Raw genomic sequence first — 17,406 nt, forward strand, 5'->3', positions numbered from 1 at the left:
CTTTTGTCTGGAAAACCTGTCAGTTTGTGAGAGTGGTGTGTTGGAGTGTCCCATTCTTATTTTGTGGTGTTTGATGTGTGATTTAATCTTTAGCAATATTTCTTTTACAAATGTGTGTGCTATTGTATTTCGGGCACAGATGTTCAGAATTGTGATAACATTTTGGTAGATTTTTCCTTTGATGAGTATGAATTATCATTTCCTATCTCTTTTGGTTAATTTTGGTTGAAAGTCTATTTTATTAGATATTAAAATGGCTACTTTAGCTTACTTCTTGGGTCTCTTTGCTTAGAAAACTTTCTAGCGAGTGCAGCAGTGGCTGGTCCACCTGAAGGGCCATCAGCAGTGGAACCAAGGCAACACAGGGTCCAGTTAGGCCCTGCGCCCACGACCACTGACCTTTGCTGGCCAGCCGGGCTACAAGCAGCTGTGGATTTATGGTGCCTTTCACCGCACAGAAGCCACTTCAGAACTCTGCCTCCTGCCAATCAGGGGAGACTCACCTCCATCTTGGTTTTGGACTCCAGAGAGATCAGACAGACTGAGGTACACAAACATAACCCGAGGCCAAAATCTCGGGGGTCTAAGCCCGATGGGCATTGGCCTGCACCCAGGCCCTGGGCTGTTCGGGGGGCCATCAGGGTGCCAACCCAGCAAGAAGGTTATTTTGCCCACACCGGCGCCGCCATTTTGCCTACAGGACGCCAGAGAGCTCTAGCAGGCAAAGCCGGTAACAGGCATAGCCTGAGGCTAACAAAGTGGAGGTCTGGGCCCCAACAGGCCCTGGACTGACCCCAAGAACTGGGCGGCTTGGTGGGCCATCTGTGTGTCAACCCGCCCAGGAGGTTGTTAGCCCAGCAGACTCTCCGGGCACTTTCAGGGAGCGCGAGCACACACGCCCGCCATTCTGGCCACCTGACAGACCCAATTAACAGTCATAGCCCGAGGGAAACTTTGCTCCGACCTTGGCCTCCCAGGCTTTTACCTGGACCCAGGGCCTGAGCAGCCAGGCTAGCCTTGTGTGCACCAACCCGGTTGGGAGATCGGCTGCCCAGCAGAGAGATCAGCACTTGGAAAAGGTCCTGGCAGCATATACCATCAGCACTCCCTAAAGGTGCAAACGAGTTCACAGACACAATCTGGGGCAAAGCACACTAGAGCTGCAAGGGCACCCAAGAGGAGGTCAGCACATCAGCAATCTGCTACAGGGGAAACCCAGCCATATAGTGTTGCAGTAATAGCCCCAGAGCCCCTCAGGAGGCCCAAACACCAGCCAGGGACAAGACCAACTAACTCCAGAGAACAAGATGGCAACGGGCAAACACAGGAACGTTACTAACAGAAATCTAGGCAATATGGCAGCATCTGAACCAAACTCTCCAACATCAGCAAGTCCTGCTTATGCCAACACACCAAAGAAACAAGATTTGGATTTAAAATCACTGATCATGATGCTGCTAGAAGAACACAAAAAGGACATAAATGAATCTCTTAAAGAAATACAGGGGAACATGAATAAGCTAGAAACCCGTATAATGGAAACAGAAAAATCACTTAAAGAAATGCAGGAGAATAAGGCTCAAGAGATAGAAGCCAAAAGAAGAAACGCAAAAAAAAAAAAAAAAAAAAAAAAAACCTTAAAGAAATGCAGGAGAACTTGAGTCAAGAGGCAGAAGTCATGAAAGAGGAAACACAAAAATCTCTTAAAGAATTACAGGAAAACACAAACAAACAAATGATGGAACTGAGCAAAACCATCCTGGATCTAAAAACAGAAGTAGAAACAACTAAGAAATCACAAAGGGAGACAACTTGGGAGATAGAAAACCTTGAGAAGAAATCAGGGACCATAGATGCAAATATAAACAACAGAATACAAGAGATGGAAGAAAGTATTTCAGATGCCGAAGATAGCATAGAAACCATTGACTCAACAGTCAAAGAAAATGCAAAATGCAAAAAGCTTGTATCCCAGAACATCCAGGAAATCCAGGATACAATGAGAAGACCAAACCTAAGGATTATAGGTATAGATGAGAGTGAAGATTTACAACTGAAAGGGCCAGCAAATATCTTTAACAAAATTATGGAAGAAAACTTTCCCAACTTAAAGAGAGAGATGCCTATGAATATACAAGAAACCTACAGAACTCCAAACAGACTGGATCTGAGCAGAAATACCTCTCACCACATAATAATTAAAACCCCAAATGCAATAAACAAAGAAAGAATATTAAAGGCAGTAAGAGAAAAAGGCCAAGTAACATATAAAGGAAGACCTATCAGAATCACACCAGACTTCTCACCAGAGACCATGAAAGCTAGAAGATCCTGGGCAGATCTCATGCAGACTCTAAGAGAACACAAATGTCAGCCAAGACTACTATACCCAGCAAAACTCTCAATCACAATAGATGGAGAAACCAAGACATTCCATGACAAAACAAAATTTACACAATATCTTTCCACAAACCCAGCTCTACAAAGAATAATAGGAGGAAAACTCCAATACAAGGAGGGAAACTACACCCTGGAAAAAGTAAGATAGTAACTTGCCTTCATCAAACCCAAAAGAAGATAATCACTCAAATATAAAAATAACATCAAAAATGACAGGAAGTAATAATCTCTATTCCTTAATATCTCTTAATATCAATGGAGTCAATTCCCCAATAAAAAGACATAGACTAACAGACTGGATAAGGAAACAGGACCCTACATTTTGCTGCATACAGGAAACACACCTAAATGTCAAAGACAAAAACTACCTTAGAGTAAAAGGCTGGAAGACAATTTTACAAGCCAATAGTCTCGAGAAACGAGCCAGAGTAGCCATTCTAATATCAGATAAAATTGACTTTCAACCTAAAGTCATCAAAAGAGACACTGAGGGACACTTCTTGATAGTCAAAGGAAAAATCCACCAAGAAGAACTCTCAATCCTGAACATCTATGCTCCAAATGCAAGGGCACCCTCATTCGTAAAAGAAACTTTACTAAAGCTCAAAGCACACATTGCACCTAACACAATAATTGTGGGGGACTTCAACACTCCACTCTCCTCAATGGACCGATCAGGAAAACAAAAACTAAACAGGGACACAGTAAAACTAATTGAAGCTTTGGACCAATTGGATTTGACTGATATTTATAGAACATTTTACCCTAAAGCAAAAGAATATACCTTTTTTCTCAGCACCTCATGGTACCTTCTCCAAAATCAACCATATAATTGGTCACAAGACAGACTTCAACAAATACAAGAAGATTGAACTAATCCCATGCCTCCTATCAGATCACTATGGTGTAAGAGTGGTTTTCAATAGCAACAAAAACAACAGAAAGCCCACATACATGTGGAGGCTGAACAATACTATACTCAATGACACCTTGGCCAAAGAAGAAATAAAGAAATCAGAGACTTTTTAGAATTTAATGAAAAGGAAGGCACAACATACCCAAATCTTTGGGACACAATGAAAGCAGTGCTAAGGGGAAAACTCATAGCCCTGAGTGCCTCCAAAAAGAAAATGGAGAGAGCATATACTGGCAGCTTAATGACACACCTGAAAGCCCTGGAACAAAAAGAAGCTATTTCACCCAGGAGGAGTAGAAGACAGGAAATCATCAAACTCAGGGCTGAAATCAATCAAGTGGAAACAAAGAGAACCATACAAAGAATCAACGAGTCCAGGAGCTGGTTCTTTGAGAAAATCAACAAGATAGATAAACCCTTGGCCAGACTGACCAAAGGGCACAGAGAAAGTATCCAAATTAACAAACTTAGAAATGAAAAGGGAGATATTACAACAGAAACTGAGGAAATCCAAAAAATCATCAGATCCTACTACAAAAGCCTATACTCAACACAACTGGAGAATCTGGAGGAAATGGACAATTTCCTTGACAGATACCAAATACCAAAATTAAATCAGGACCAAATAGATCATCTAAACAGTCCCATAACCCCTAAAGAAATAGAAGGGGTCATAGAAAGTCTTCCAACCAAAAAAAGCACAGGACCAGATGGTTTCAGTGCAGAATTCTATCAGACCTTCAAGGAAGACCTAACACCAATACTCTTCAAACTATTCCACAAAATAAAAACAGAAGGAACACTACCCAATTCCTTCTACGAAGCCACAATTACGCTGATACCAAAACCACACAAAGATCCAACAAAGAAAGAAAACTTCAGACCAATCTCCCTTATGAACATCGATGCAAAAATACTCAATAAAATTCTTGCCAACTGAATCCAAGAACACATCAAAACAATCATCCACCATGATCAAGTAGGCTTTATCCCAGGGATGCAGGGTTGGTTCAATATACAGAAATCCATCAATGCAATCCACTACATAAACAAACTCAAAGAAAAAAACCACATGGCCATTTCATTGGATGCTGAAAAAGCATTTGACAAAATTCAGCATCCTTTCATGCTTAAAGTCTTGGAAAGAACAGGAATTCAAGGCCCATACCTAAACATAGTAAAAGCAATATAAAGCAAACCGGTAGCCAGCATCAAACTAAATGGAGAGAAACTTGAAGCAATCCCACTAAAATCAGGGACTAGACAGGTCTGCCCCCTTTCTCCTTATCTTTTCAATATTGTACTTGAGGTACTAGCTCTGGCAATTCAAAAACATAAGTAGGTCAAAGGGATACAAATTGGAAAGGAAGAAGTCAAACTATCATTATTTGCAGATGACATGATAGTCTACCTAAGTGACCCAAAAAACTCCACTAGAGAACTCCTACAGCTGATAAACAACTTCAGCAAAGTAGCAGGTTATAAAATGAACTCAAGCAAATCAGTGGCCTTCCTATACTCAAAGGATAAGCAGGCTGAGAAAGATATTAGGGAAATGACACCCTTCACAATAGCCACAAACAGTATAAAGTACCTTGGGGTGACTCTTACCAAACATGTGAAAGATCTGTATGACAAGAACTTCAAAACTCTGAAGAAGGAAATGGAAGAAGACCTCAAAAAATGGGAAAACCTCCGATGCTCATGGATCGGCAGGATCAATATAGTTAAAATGGCCATTTTGCCAAAAGCAATGTACAGATTCCATGCAATACCCATCAAAATCCCAACTCAATTCTTCACTGAGTTAGAAAGAGCAATTCTCAAATTCATCTGGAATAACAAAAAACCCAGGATAGCTAAAACTATTCTCAGCAACAAAAGAAATTCTGGGGGAAGAGTATCCCTGACCTCAAGCAATACTACAGAGCAATAATGTTAAAAACTGCATGGTATTGGTACAGTGACAGGCAGGCAGATCAATGGAACAGGATTGAAGATCCAGAAATGAACCCACACACCCATGGCCACTTGATCCCCGACAACGGGGCTGAAAACATCCAATGGAACAAACATAGCCTTTTCAACAAATGGTGCTGGTTCAACTGGAGGCCAGCATGCAGAAGAATGTGAATTGATCCATCCTTGTCTTCTTATACTATGCTCAAATCCAAATGAAACAAGGACCTCCACATAAAGCCAGACACTCTGAAGCTAATAGAAAAGAAACTGGGGACATCGGTACAGGGAGAAAGTTTCTGAACAGAACACCAATAGCATATGCTCTAAGATCAAGAATTGGCAAATGGGACATCATAAAATTACAAATTTTCTGTAAGGCAAAGGACACCATCAAAAGGACAAATCAGAAACCAACAAATTGGGAAAAGATCTTCACCAATCCTACATCAGATAGAGGGCTAATACCCAATATATATAAAGAACTCAAGAAGTTAGACTCCAGAAAACCAAACAACCCTATTAAAAAATGGGGTACAGAGTTAAACAAAGAATTCTCACCTGAAGAACTTCGGATGGCAGAGAAGCATCTTAAAAAATGCTCAACTTCATTAGTTATTAGGGAAATGCAAATCAAAACAACCCTGAGATTTCACCTTAAACCAGTCAGAATGGCTAAGATTAAAAATTCAGGAGACAGCAGGTGTTGGAGAGGATGTGGAGAAAGAGGAACACTCCTCCACTGCTGGTGGGGTTGCAAATTGGTACAACCACTCTGGAAATCAGTCTGGCGGTTCCTCCGAAAACTGGGCACCTCACTTCCAGAAGATCCTGCTATACCACTCCTGGGCATATACCCAGAGGATTCCGCACCATGTAATAAGGATACATGCTCTCCTATGTTCATAGCAGCCCTATTTATAATTTCCAGATGCTGGAAAGAACCCAGGTATCCCTCAACAGAAGTGTGGATGCAAAAAATGTTGTTTATATACACAATGGAGTACTATTCAGCCACTAGAAACAATGAATTCATGAAATTCTTAGGCAAATGGATGGAGCTGGAGAACATCATACTAAGTGAGGTAACCCAGACTCAAAAGATGAATCATGGTATGCACTCACTAACAGGTGGATATTAACCTAGAAAACTGGAATACCCAAAACATAATCCACACATCAAATGAGGTACAAGAAGAACGGAGGAGTGGCCCCTTGTTCTGGAAAGACTCAGCGAAGCAGTATAGAGCAAAATCAGAACAGGGAAGTTGGAAGGGTTGGGTGGGAAAACAGGGGGAGGGAAGGGGACTGATGGGACTTTCGGGGAGTGGGGGTCCAGAAAAGGGGAAATCATTTGAAATGTAAATAAATATATCAATAAAAATGCCATGTAACAATACATGATGACATATTAAAAAAAAAAAAGAAAAGAAAACTTTCTAGCCATTTACTCTGAGGTAATGATTATTTTTATTGATGAAGTCTGTTTCTTGTATGCTACAGAATGAGAAGAATGTTTTTGCATCTGTTTTGTTAGTCTGTACCTTTTTTATTGGGAAATGGAGTCCTTTGGTGTGTGTGTGTGTGTGTGTGTGTGTTTATGTGTGCTTCCCTTGTTTTTGTTAGTATGGAATTAATTATTTCCTGCGTTTTCCTGAATGTAATTCCTTGGGTTGAAGTTTTTCTTCTAGTATTTTCTGGAGGGCTGAATTTGTGGAGAGATATCATTAAAATTTAGATTTGTCTTGAAATATCTTGTTTTCTCCATCTATAATGATTTGCAGTTTTGCTGGGTATAGTAGTGAAAGTTGGCATTTGTGGTTTTTTTAGAGATTACAAGATACCTATCTAGGCTCTTCTAGATTTTAGACTCTCTGTTGAGATGTGAGGAATAATTCTCATGCCTGCCTTTGTATTTACCTGCCCTTTCTCCCTTGCCACTTTTAATATTCTTTCCTTGTTCTGTAGATTTTGTGTTTTGAGTATTATATGTTGGGAGGATTTTCTCTTCCATGCTAATGGCTGTTCTATAAGCTTCTTGTATGTTTGTGTGTCTCTTTAGTTTGGGAAAGTTCACTGAAAAAAATACTTTGTTGAATATATTTTCTAGGCCTGAAAGCTGGGACTCTTCACTTTCTTCTGTTCCTATTATTCTTAGCTTAGGTATTCTCATGGTATCCCAGATTTTCTGGATTTTCTGTTAGGAATTTTTTAGCTTTAACATTTTCTTTGACTGATGTATTGTATCTTCTATGCCTGAGATGTATTGGACAAAATATTGTGGTTTTATTTTTTTTAAACTGTTAAATGTTTTATTCTGTAATTGTCTTGCTTACTAGTTCCAAAGAAAATATTTAATGTAATTCATGTACTTAGTTTCTTTGTAGATAATATGTTTTAATCTTCTCTAACTTGCCTTAAGATTTTTTTCTTAGCCTTAATTTTTGTACTTTGTATAACATAGTTTTGAGAAACACATTCTATTTTGTTTCATTTATGTTTTTCTACTTGGTGTTTCATGCATATCAAATCTGAAATTTATTGTCTGCTTTGATTTCTTAATCAAAATATTCTGCTCTAGTTTTTCTTTTCGTTTTTTATTTTTTGATTTTTTTTATCAAATTTATTCTTCATTTACACTTCAAATGTTTTACTCATTCCCGGTTTCCCCACTCCCTAAAAATCCCCTGCCCATCCTCCCACACCCTGCCTCCAAGAATATGCTCCTCCACCCAACCCACTCCCACAACCCCCAGTCAATTTCCCCACACTGGGGCCTCTCTCTATTGAGCCTTCATAGAACCAAGGACCTCTCTTCCCACAGATGCCCAACAAGGCATTCCTCTGCCACTCTTTTGGCTGGAACTATGTGTACCCCTTGGTTGATGGCTTAGTCCATGGGAACCCTGCGGCATCTGGTTGGCCAACATCATTTTTTTCTGCCCATGGGGTGCAAGCCTCCCACCCCCCAGCCCTACCCCTCCCATATTCCCCCACCCCCACATTCCCCCCATCCCATTTCCCCACCCCTCCCCCCAACTCCTCTAGTCTGCCCTCCAACTCCTCCATTGTGAAACCGGTGCTTAGTCCAATGGTTGGCTGCTAGTATTCACCTCTGTATTTGTAAGGCTCTGGCAGGGCCTCTTCAAAAGACAACTGTAACAGGCTCCTTTGAGTATGCACTTCTTGTCATCCATAGTAGTTTTGGTGTTTGGTAACTGTTTATAGGATGAATCTCCAGGTAGGACAATTTCTGGGTGGCCTTTCCTTCAGGCTCCTCCATACTTTGTCTCCATAGTTGTTCCTATGAATATTTTGTTCCCTTTCTCAGAGGAACCAAAGCATCCCTACTTTGGTCTTCCTTCTTCTTGAGCTTCCTGTGGTTTGTGAATCATAACATGTTTATTCTGAGCTTTTGGGCTAATATCCACTTAGTGAATGCATACCATGTGTGTTCTTTTGTGATTGGGTTACCTCACCTAGGAAGACACTTTCTAGTTCCATCTATTTGCCTAAGAATTTCATTGTTTTTAATAGCTGAACAGTGCTCCACTGTGTAAATACATCACAATTTCTGTATCCATTCCTCTGTTGAAGGACATCTGGGTTCTTTCTAGCTTCTGGCTATTATAAATAAGGCTGCTATTAACATAGTGGAACATGTGAATGTTGGAACATCTTCTGGGTATTGCGCAGGAGTGGTATAGCTGGGTCCTTAGGTAGTACTATGTCCAGTTTTCTGAGGAAATGCCAAACTGAGTTCCAGAGTGGTTTTACCAGCTTGCAATGGAGAAGTGTTACTTTTTCCACATCCTCTGTAGCATCTGCTATCCCCTGATTTTTTCATCTTAGCCATTCTGACTGGTGTGAGGTGGAATCTCAGGGCTGTTTTGGTTTGCATTTCCCTGATAACTAAAGATGCTGAACATTTCTTTAGGTGCTTCAGAGCCATTCAAGTTTTCTCAGTTGAAAATTCCCTGTTTAGCTCCATACCCCATTTTTAATAGGGTTATTTGACATTCTGGAGTCTAACTTCTTGAGTTCTTTTTATACATTGGATATTAGCCCTCTATTGGATGTAGGATTGGTAAAGATCTTTTCCCAATCTGTTGGTTGCCATTCTGTCCTATTGACAGTGTCCTTTGCCTTCCAGAAGCTTGGCAGTTTTATGAGGTCCCATTTGTCTATTCTTGTTCTTAGAGCATAAGCCACTAGTGTTCTGTGCAGGAAATGTTCCTCTGTGCACATGTGTTAAGTGTTCTTCCCCACTTTCTCCTTTAAAAAATATGGAACGTTTCATGAATTATTGTGTCATCCTTGCACAGAGGCCATGCTAATATACTCTATCATTTCAATTTTAATATATGTGCCGCCAAAGCAAGTTTTTCTTTACCTTCAAAAGTCCTATTAAATGTATGTTAGATTTTACTGTCCAAAGGCCTTATTTCTTTTTTCTTAATTTCTTCTTCTCTTTGTTTTTCAGAAGTTTTCTATTTATCAGAAAGTTTTGATTGACATATTTTCACGATTACTGATTCTTTTCTCATCTATATCAAATTGACAGAGAATCCTATCAGAAGCATTCATTGCTATAATTTAAGTCACTACAGACTTGGCTTTTTTTCCTTCTTTTTTGTTGTTTGTGCTTATTGTCATTTTGTTTTTGTTTGTTCGGGTGTGGGGGAAATAAGGAATTTCACATATTTTTGAATTATCTATCTTTTCTTGTAAGTTGCCTACCTTTCCTAGTATATCACATAAGACAGTATAAACCATTGAATTTAGATCTTGTCACATATCTGTTTCTTCCTTAGTATTTTTTCTTTCTTTTTTTAATTCGTTATATTCTTTATTTACATTTCAAATGATTTCCCCTTTTCTGGCTCCCCACTCCCCCAAAGTCCCATAAGCCCTCTTCCCTCCCCCTGTTCCTCCATCAACTCCTTCCCACTTCCCTGTTCTGGTATTCCCCTATACTGTTGCACTGAGTCTTTCCAGAACCAGGGGCCACTCCTCTATTCTTTTTGGACATCATTTAATATGTGGATTATTTCTTGGGTATTCCAAGTTTCTAGGTTATTATCCACTTATCAGTGAGTGCATACCATGACTGATCTTTTGAGACTTGGTTACCTCACTTAGTATGATGTTCTCCAGCTCCATCCATTTGTCAACGAATTTCATGAATTCATTGTTTCTAATGGCTGAATAGTACTCCATTGTGTAAATATACCACATTTTTTGCATCCATTCCTCTGTTGAAGGACACCTGGATTGTTTCCAGCTTCTGGCTACTACAAATAGGGCTGCTATGAACATAGTGGAGCATGTGTCCTTATTACATGCTGGGGAATCCTCTGGGTATATGCCCAGCAGTTAGCATAGCAGGGTCCTCTGGAAGTGCCAGGCCCAGTTTTCTGAGGCACCGCCAGGCTGATTTCCAAAGTGGTTGCACCATCTTACAATCCCACCAGCAGTGGAGGAGTGTTCCTCTTTCTCCACATCCTCACCAGCACCTGCTGTCTCCTGAGTTTTTGACCTTAGCCATTCTGACTGGTGTGAGGTGAAATCTCAGGGTTGTTTTGATTTGCATTTCCCTAATGATTAATGATGTTGAACATTTCTTAAGGTGTTTCTCAGCTCTCCGAAGTTCTTCATGTGAAAAATCTTTGTTTAGTTTGGTACCCCACTTTTTAATGGGGTTATTTGGTTCTCTAGGTTCTACCTTCTTGAGTTCTCTGTATATATTAGCTATTAGCCCTCTGTCAGATTTAGGGTTGGTGAAGATCCTTTCCCAATCTGTTGGTTGACATTTTGTCATTTTGACAGTGTCCTTTGCCTTACAGAAACTTTGTAATTTTATGAGGTCCCATTTGTCTATTCTTGATTTTAGAGCATAAGCTATTGGTGTTCTATTCAGGAACATTCCCCTGTGCCCATGTCCTCAGGGGTCTTCCCCAGTTTCTTTTCTATTAGTTTCAGTGTGTCAGGTTTTTATGGGGAGGTCCTTGATCCACTTGGAGTTGAGCTTAGTACAGGGAGATAAGAATGGATCAATTCGCATTCTTCTGCATGCTGACCTCCAATTGAACCAGCACCATTTGTTGAAAAGGCTATCCTTTTTCCACTGGATGCTTTCAGCTCCTTTGTCGAAGATCAAGTGACCATAGGTCTGTGGGTTCATCTCTGGGTCTTCAATCCTATTCCATTGATCTGCTTGCCTGACATTGTACCAATACCATGCAGTTTTTATCACTATTGCTCTGTAGTAAAGTTTGAGGTCTGGGATACTGAATCCCCCAAAAGTTCTTTTACTGTTGAAAATGGTTTTAGCTATCCTGGGTTTTTTTGTTATTCCAGATGAATTTGAGAATTGCTCTTTCTAGCTCTATGATGAACTGAGTTGGGATTTTGATGGGGATTGCATTGAATATGTAGATTACCTTTGGCAAGATGGCCATTTTAACTATATTAATTCTGCCAATCCACAAGCATGGAAGATTTTTACATTTTCTGAGATCTTTGATTTCCTTCTTCAGAGATCTGAGGTTTTTGTCATATAGGTCTTTCACTTGTTTGGTTAGAGTCACACTAAGATACTTTATGCTGTTTGTGGCTATTGTGAAGGGTGTCATTTCCCTAATTTCTTTCTCAGTCTGCTTATCCATTGTTTATATAAAGGCTAATGATTTGCTTGAGTTGATTTTGTAGCCAGTCACTTTGCTGAAGTTGTATATCAGCTGTAGGAGTTCTCTAGTAGAGTTTTTTGGGTCACTTAAATATACTATCATATCACCTGCAAATAGTGATAGTTTGACTTCTTCCTCTCTGATGTTTATCCCTTTGACCTCCTATGTTGTCTAATTGCTCTAGCTAGGACTTCAAGAACTATTTTTAAAAGATATGGAGAGAGGGGGCAGCCTTGTCTAGTCCCTGATTTTAGTGGGATTGCTTCAAGTTTCTCTCCATTTAGTTTGATGTTGACTACTGGTTTTCTGTATATTGCTTTTACTATGTTTAGATATGGGCCTTGAACACAGAGATAGACAGAGATGTTTAGATATGGGCCTTGAACACACAGAGATATACAGAAACAGAGAGTGATGTTAGCCATTAGCATGTCTTATAACATTTTGTTGGAAACATATTTTATCCAATAATAGAAACTGAAGTAAATTAGCTTCAGTATGAGGTTGTTTATCTAATAAGCAAGCTCTGTGTTTAATATTTGCTGTAGCTGCATTGCTCTGATGACTTTAGATTTTCCTAAGTTCTACTCCAAGAACTTTCATCTTGCAGCTCTTCTTCTGTGAACTACTCTTAGGACCCAGGAGTACTGTTGCTGTCATGCTAAAGTGTGGCACAAGTCCTCTGCCTGTGTTCTTATGATTACATCTTAATCTTTGTGGAGGCTTCTGTCCCTGAGCTCTTTATTGTTGTCATTTCTTTTGCTTAAGTGAGACAGGAAGATAAGAACAGACAAAGAATGGTTTATAGCATCACTGTGGCAAAGCTCTAACAAGTCTGCTTCCCTGGAAAGGAGGCCTTCCTGTGGAAGTTGTTCCATGTTCTAATAACTCTCCCGCCCAGCCCCAAAACAGAATCATGAGGGAATCTTTTGTGACTCTTTACTGTGAGAACTTTGTATAATATCTAAAGGTAAATCTCATAGAACTGTAGGGTTTACACTGAGAAAACAACTACTAGAAAGGTTTTCTTTTTCTACTAATTCAGACAAATTTCTTCAGTTTGTTAAAATTTCATTACAATTCTATATTATGGCTCCCAAAGTTTTTGGGGTAGATAGGAAGGAAGAAGCTTGTTTTACCTCCTTGGGTTTCCTCTCCCTACTGTTTTAAGTTGTAATTTTCCCTGTGAACCTCATTTCTTTGAAAGCACCAAGAAAATGCTCTGAGTTTTAGTTGTGTTGATTTTTTTTTCTTGTAGCAAATACAAGAATGACATTTTCTATGTTCTTTACCAATCAGAATTATAACTGCCTGTTAAAAAAGTCAGGATGACTCAGAACACCTGTACTTCATTTTCATGATTATCAGCTACACAGACAGTCCCATATTAAAAGCAAGCAAATCAATACTCAACAAACATTTTCACTCAACTCTTTGAAAGGCATAAGTGTCACAAGTAAGCCTGAGTATCAGAGGTTTTAAGATTTTATATCATGGCTATTTTTCTCTATGAATCTTGTCACAATGTTTATTTTTAATTTTTCTAACTACTTAGCAAACTCATAAAGTGTTCTCAAACCACATATTAAGTGAACAAATGTCTTTATTCAACATACAATCCATAAACTCAGATAAACTGAGCTGCCTAGTCTTTTATTTTTATATGCTAATGGTAGATCAGTAGTCAAGAGACTATTTTGAAAATGAAAAGGAAGACTTAATCATATTTATCACTTTCCCCAAAATGCTGCCACTCTAAAGAAAAGGAATACAGAATGGCAAGGTTGAAAATGAGAACAGAAACCAGCATTATTACACTTATTTTTATTAGGCAATGCTTACATAACACAGATATATTTCTCTATGTATGTTAAACAATATTGAAAATAAGCACAACAACTTAGCTACTTATGCCAGAAGGTACTTTTCCAGGAAGAGAAGGGTATAAGCAAGTGAAATCACCTGAATATTATATGAATAGCTTGCTTATCATGTAAGTCTTTTTGTTCAAGATTCCCATAGTTTTATTAGCAGTTCAAAGCCATTTTGCCATAATTTTTGTAGTACAGTTTATGTATTTGAAATAAAGCAGCAAAGTCTTGAGATTTCTTCTAAGACATGGTCTCATTATTTACTCCTGGCTACCCTGGAACTCACTATGTAGAGCAAGCTGGCCTCGAACTCATAAGCATATATTAGCCTCTGCCTATGCCTCTGCTCCTGACCCCTGTTTTAATCCTGTTTGGGATTAAAGACATGTGCAACACACCTGGTTTTGAGTAAATTTTTAAAATGCTGTATTCAAATCTTTTGAGGTAACAAAAGACCAGCCATAGCTCACCCCTTTCCTCCCCCTCCCTTGCCGCCCTGGGCTATACCCAGCCTGCGGGTTCCCCACTCTGTTCTCAGCTCCCAGCTGCACCTGGGTGTCCGAGAGCTTGAGAACCAGTCACATAAGGGCAACACCCAAAGTTGTTAGGCTCAGGGTCCCTCAAGCCAGCTCTGGCTATCTTGTGCCTCAGACTGTGCTCCCCCACACCCAGAAAGGTGTCCTGTGGCTTCCCCATAGCCCAACACCTCTTTAACTACAACCACTTCCATTTTGTATTTTAACAAGCATGTTATTTTTTTTCCTCTTCTTGGCTAAAGAACATCTTCTTTTCAAAGCACCTTTGGGATGCTCCTGATAGTTTCCTAAAGTTCCTTTAATAACATGCTTTTAATGTATACTTCACTGAAACACACATTCAATAGTTCTTTGCATGAGAAATTTAGAGAGGAAGGTAAATTATGAATGTGATAACATATTTAACAAAATAAATAGTTTTTTAAGTATCTCAGGATTTACCTAAATACGTCTAACAAAATCAAAGAGCTAACTAGTGGTGGTATTTATTATCAAACTTTGCTACTGACAAATTCTAAAATATTATTTGAGCTTAGTATAAATTAACTTAGCAAACCACAGTCCAAAGCTGGTAAAAATGGTTAGACCTCTCTGTTGACTTATCTATTAGCCCTCATACTGATAATCTATATGGGAAATTACCTTGGAAAGTACTTTCCTGGCTCTAGTTTTACAGCCTTATGACATGGAAGATAAAGCATCTTAAAAAAAAAAAAAGGTAAATTGTGCTACACCTCTGACTGATGTTTCCTTTCCGTTTATCTTTTTTCTGTTCTTTCTATTGTGAAAACATATACATACATAATATATACATATGATTGGTGTGTGTGTGTGTGTGTGTGTGCAAGTATGCCTAAGGAATCTCAGATTTGCCAATGCCTGACTTCTCTGGGTCATTGTTAGGTAGCTAATAAAAATAAGCTAATTAGGTGGAAAGCATATGATAAGTAGAGTGAATCAATATATGTCATTCTCCCTACCAGTCACCTATCACCTATCATCTATCTATCATCTATCTATCTATCTATCTATCTATCTATCTATCTATCTATTTATCTATCATCTGCCTTTGTCTGGAAGGAAACTGATTGCATGCCTGGTGAAGCCCCTTGATAATACAACACCACACAGACCACGGCTCTTATGGATCGATGTATGACTAACAGTGTAACACTTAGAAGAATGGAAGAAACACTCAGTCAGACCTTTCTCTGAAAGGAAGCAGGCTTTCAAGTGGAGATATGCAATAAGCATCTTTGAATACTTCAGCTTTAAAATGCAGTGCCTTTATTTGATTTATGTAATAACAGCTATTCAGAATATTAAATTTTGATTAAAAAGACCATCTGCTTGTAATGCTTGTAGATTTCTTATATCAAATACAGGGTAAGCTTTATTCCAGGTAAGAGAAAGTGATGCCCTTATTCAAGTCTAGATGTGGACTCACATCTTTCTTAGAGATTCCTGGGGTTATCTTAGAACCACAGGTATCTCTGTTGTTGGCCATATCTTCTCCTCCTCCTCCTGTTATCATCTTGTCTGTCTATACATCACCATCATACATGTTCCTAAAATATGCTCTATTTATTGGAACTCCATTTGCCTACTGAGTCACTCTTACACCTGGACATTTATGGTCACAACTTGATGACCTTCTGTCACCTATGCTGTCCGTATACAACTTCAGCAATATTTCTTGACTATCAGTTCCACAATAGTATCTTCCTAATCACCTCATCACTTTCATTTTGCCCAGGTTTTCACTGAAGCTGCATAGATTTATGATATACATGCATGCACATTCATACATATGCATATACATTATAATATATATCATATATATGAAAGATCTTTTAGAATTAAAAGAAATACTTTATTCACACATATATTTAGAAACAATAATGTATATGTACATATTAAGACACATGAGGCTTAAATTTTTTATTTTATTTGGGATTAGTAGTAACAGAACATGTTATTCTCTCATTAGTTTAAATCCTATGTTGTTAACTTTAGTTATATGTTGATTGCAATACACATGATTTTCAAGTTTGTACCAATAAAAGCTAAAGGTGATGGTGTTGGGGGTACAATGAAACCGTCACTCTTTTACTCTCTACTATCACAAGTAATTCAGAGTAGATTACCCACTTTTAAATTTAGGGGGCTCTGACTTTTTCCCTTCAGAGATTTTGTTGTGTTAATTTCAGAACTAGTATTGCTTTAAATAAAATTAAATGAAGGATAAAGTCAACTAGTAGCTGAACAAGGGAATAGAAATCAATAGTTTTCTATGGAGCAAGCAGAAAAATCAATGAAATTGGAGGAAGAGCTCATTATGTACATTCAGAGTAATCAGAGTTGAGAAGGCTTCTGCTATGGTTAATTGACAAGGACAAACAAATAGGCCTCACAAATGGGATTGTTATTTATGATTTAGTACTTGAAGGACTCTTGCATCAAGACTTCCAATTATACAACCCAATAGAAGTATACATCTATACACAGATTATTTCAACTGAATTTGGTCTTTAAACAGAAAATAGCAGTAAATTCTATCAAAAGACTTATACTTCTGTTCTACTTAAGCTCAATAATTAAACTAATGATATTTTCTCTTTCTACAGTGTGTTTTAAATGTTATGAAAAAACACATATTTTGCTTTAATAATATGAGACAGCAGTTTCTGCTTTAATCCAAGACTCTGAAAGAATTTACCAGCCAGAGAATTCATGTACCTATCCATGGCTGACCACATCTGTCTTCAAGACACAGTGATAAAGTTGGAGTCATGGATGGCTGATGGAACCCCCAAAGGGTTTATGTTCTTAATTATTGTATTTCATTTTTAGTCATATGTATGTGTATGTACACATGTATGTGGGTACCTGAGGAGGCTAGGGACATCAAATGCTAAACTGGATTCAGGTGTTTTGTGAGCTGCCTAACCATGGTGCTAGGAAATGAACTCAGTCCCTCTGAAGTGTAACATGCACTCTTATCTGCTGAACTATCTTCGCAGTCCCAGGTTTAT

The 17,406-nt window shown here is 38.7% G+C and overlaps 1 pseudogene; it reads right to left on the reverse strand.

Annotated features, from left to right (window-relative positions):
* Positions 1-9,555: 9,555 nt before the first annotated feature.
* On the reverse strand, positions 9,556-9,656 carry LOC127686484 (uncharacterized; annotated as a pseudogene).
* Positions 9,657-17,406: the final 7,750 nt, after the last annotated feature.

The sequence above is a fragment of the Apodemus sylvaticus genome, chromosome 5 (genome assembly GCF_947179515.1).
Source record: "Apodemus sylvaticus chromosome 5, mApoSyl1.1, whole genome shotgun sequence".
NCBI lineage: Eukaryota > Metazoa > Chordata > Mammalia > Rodentia > Muridae > Apodemus > Apodemus sylvaticus.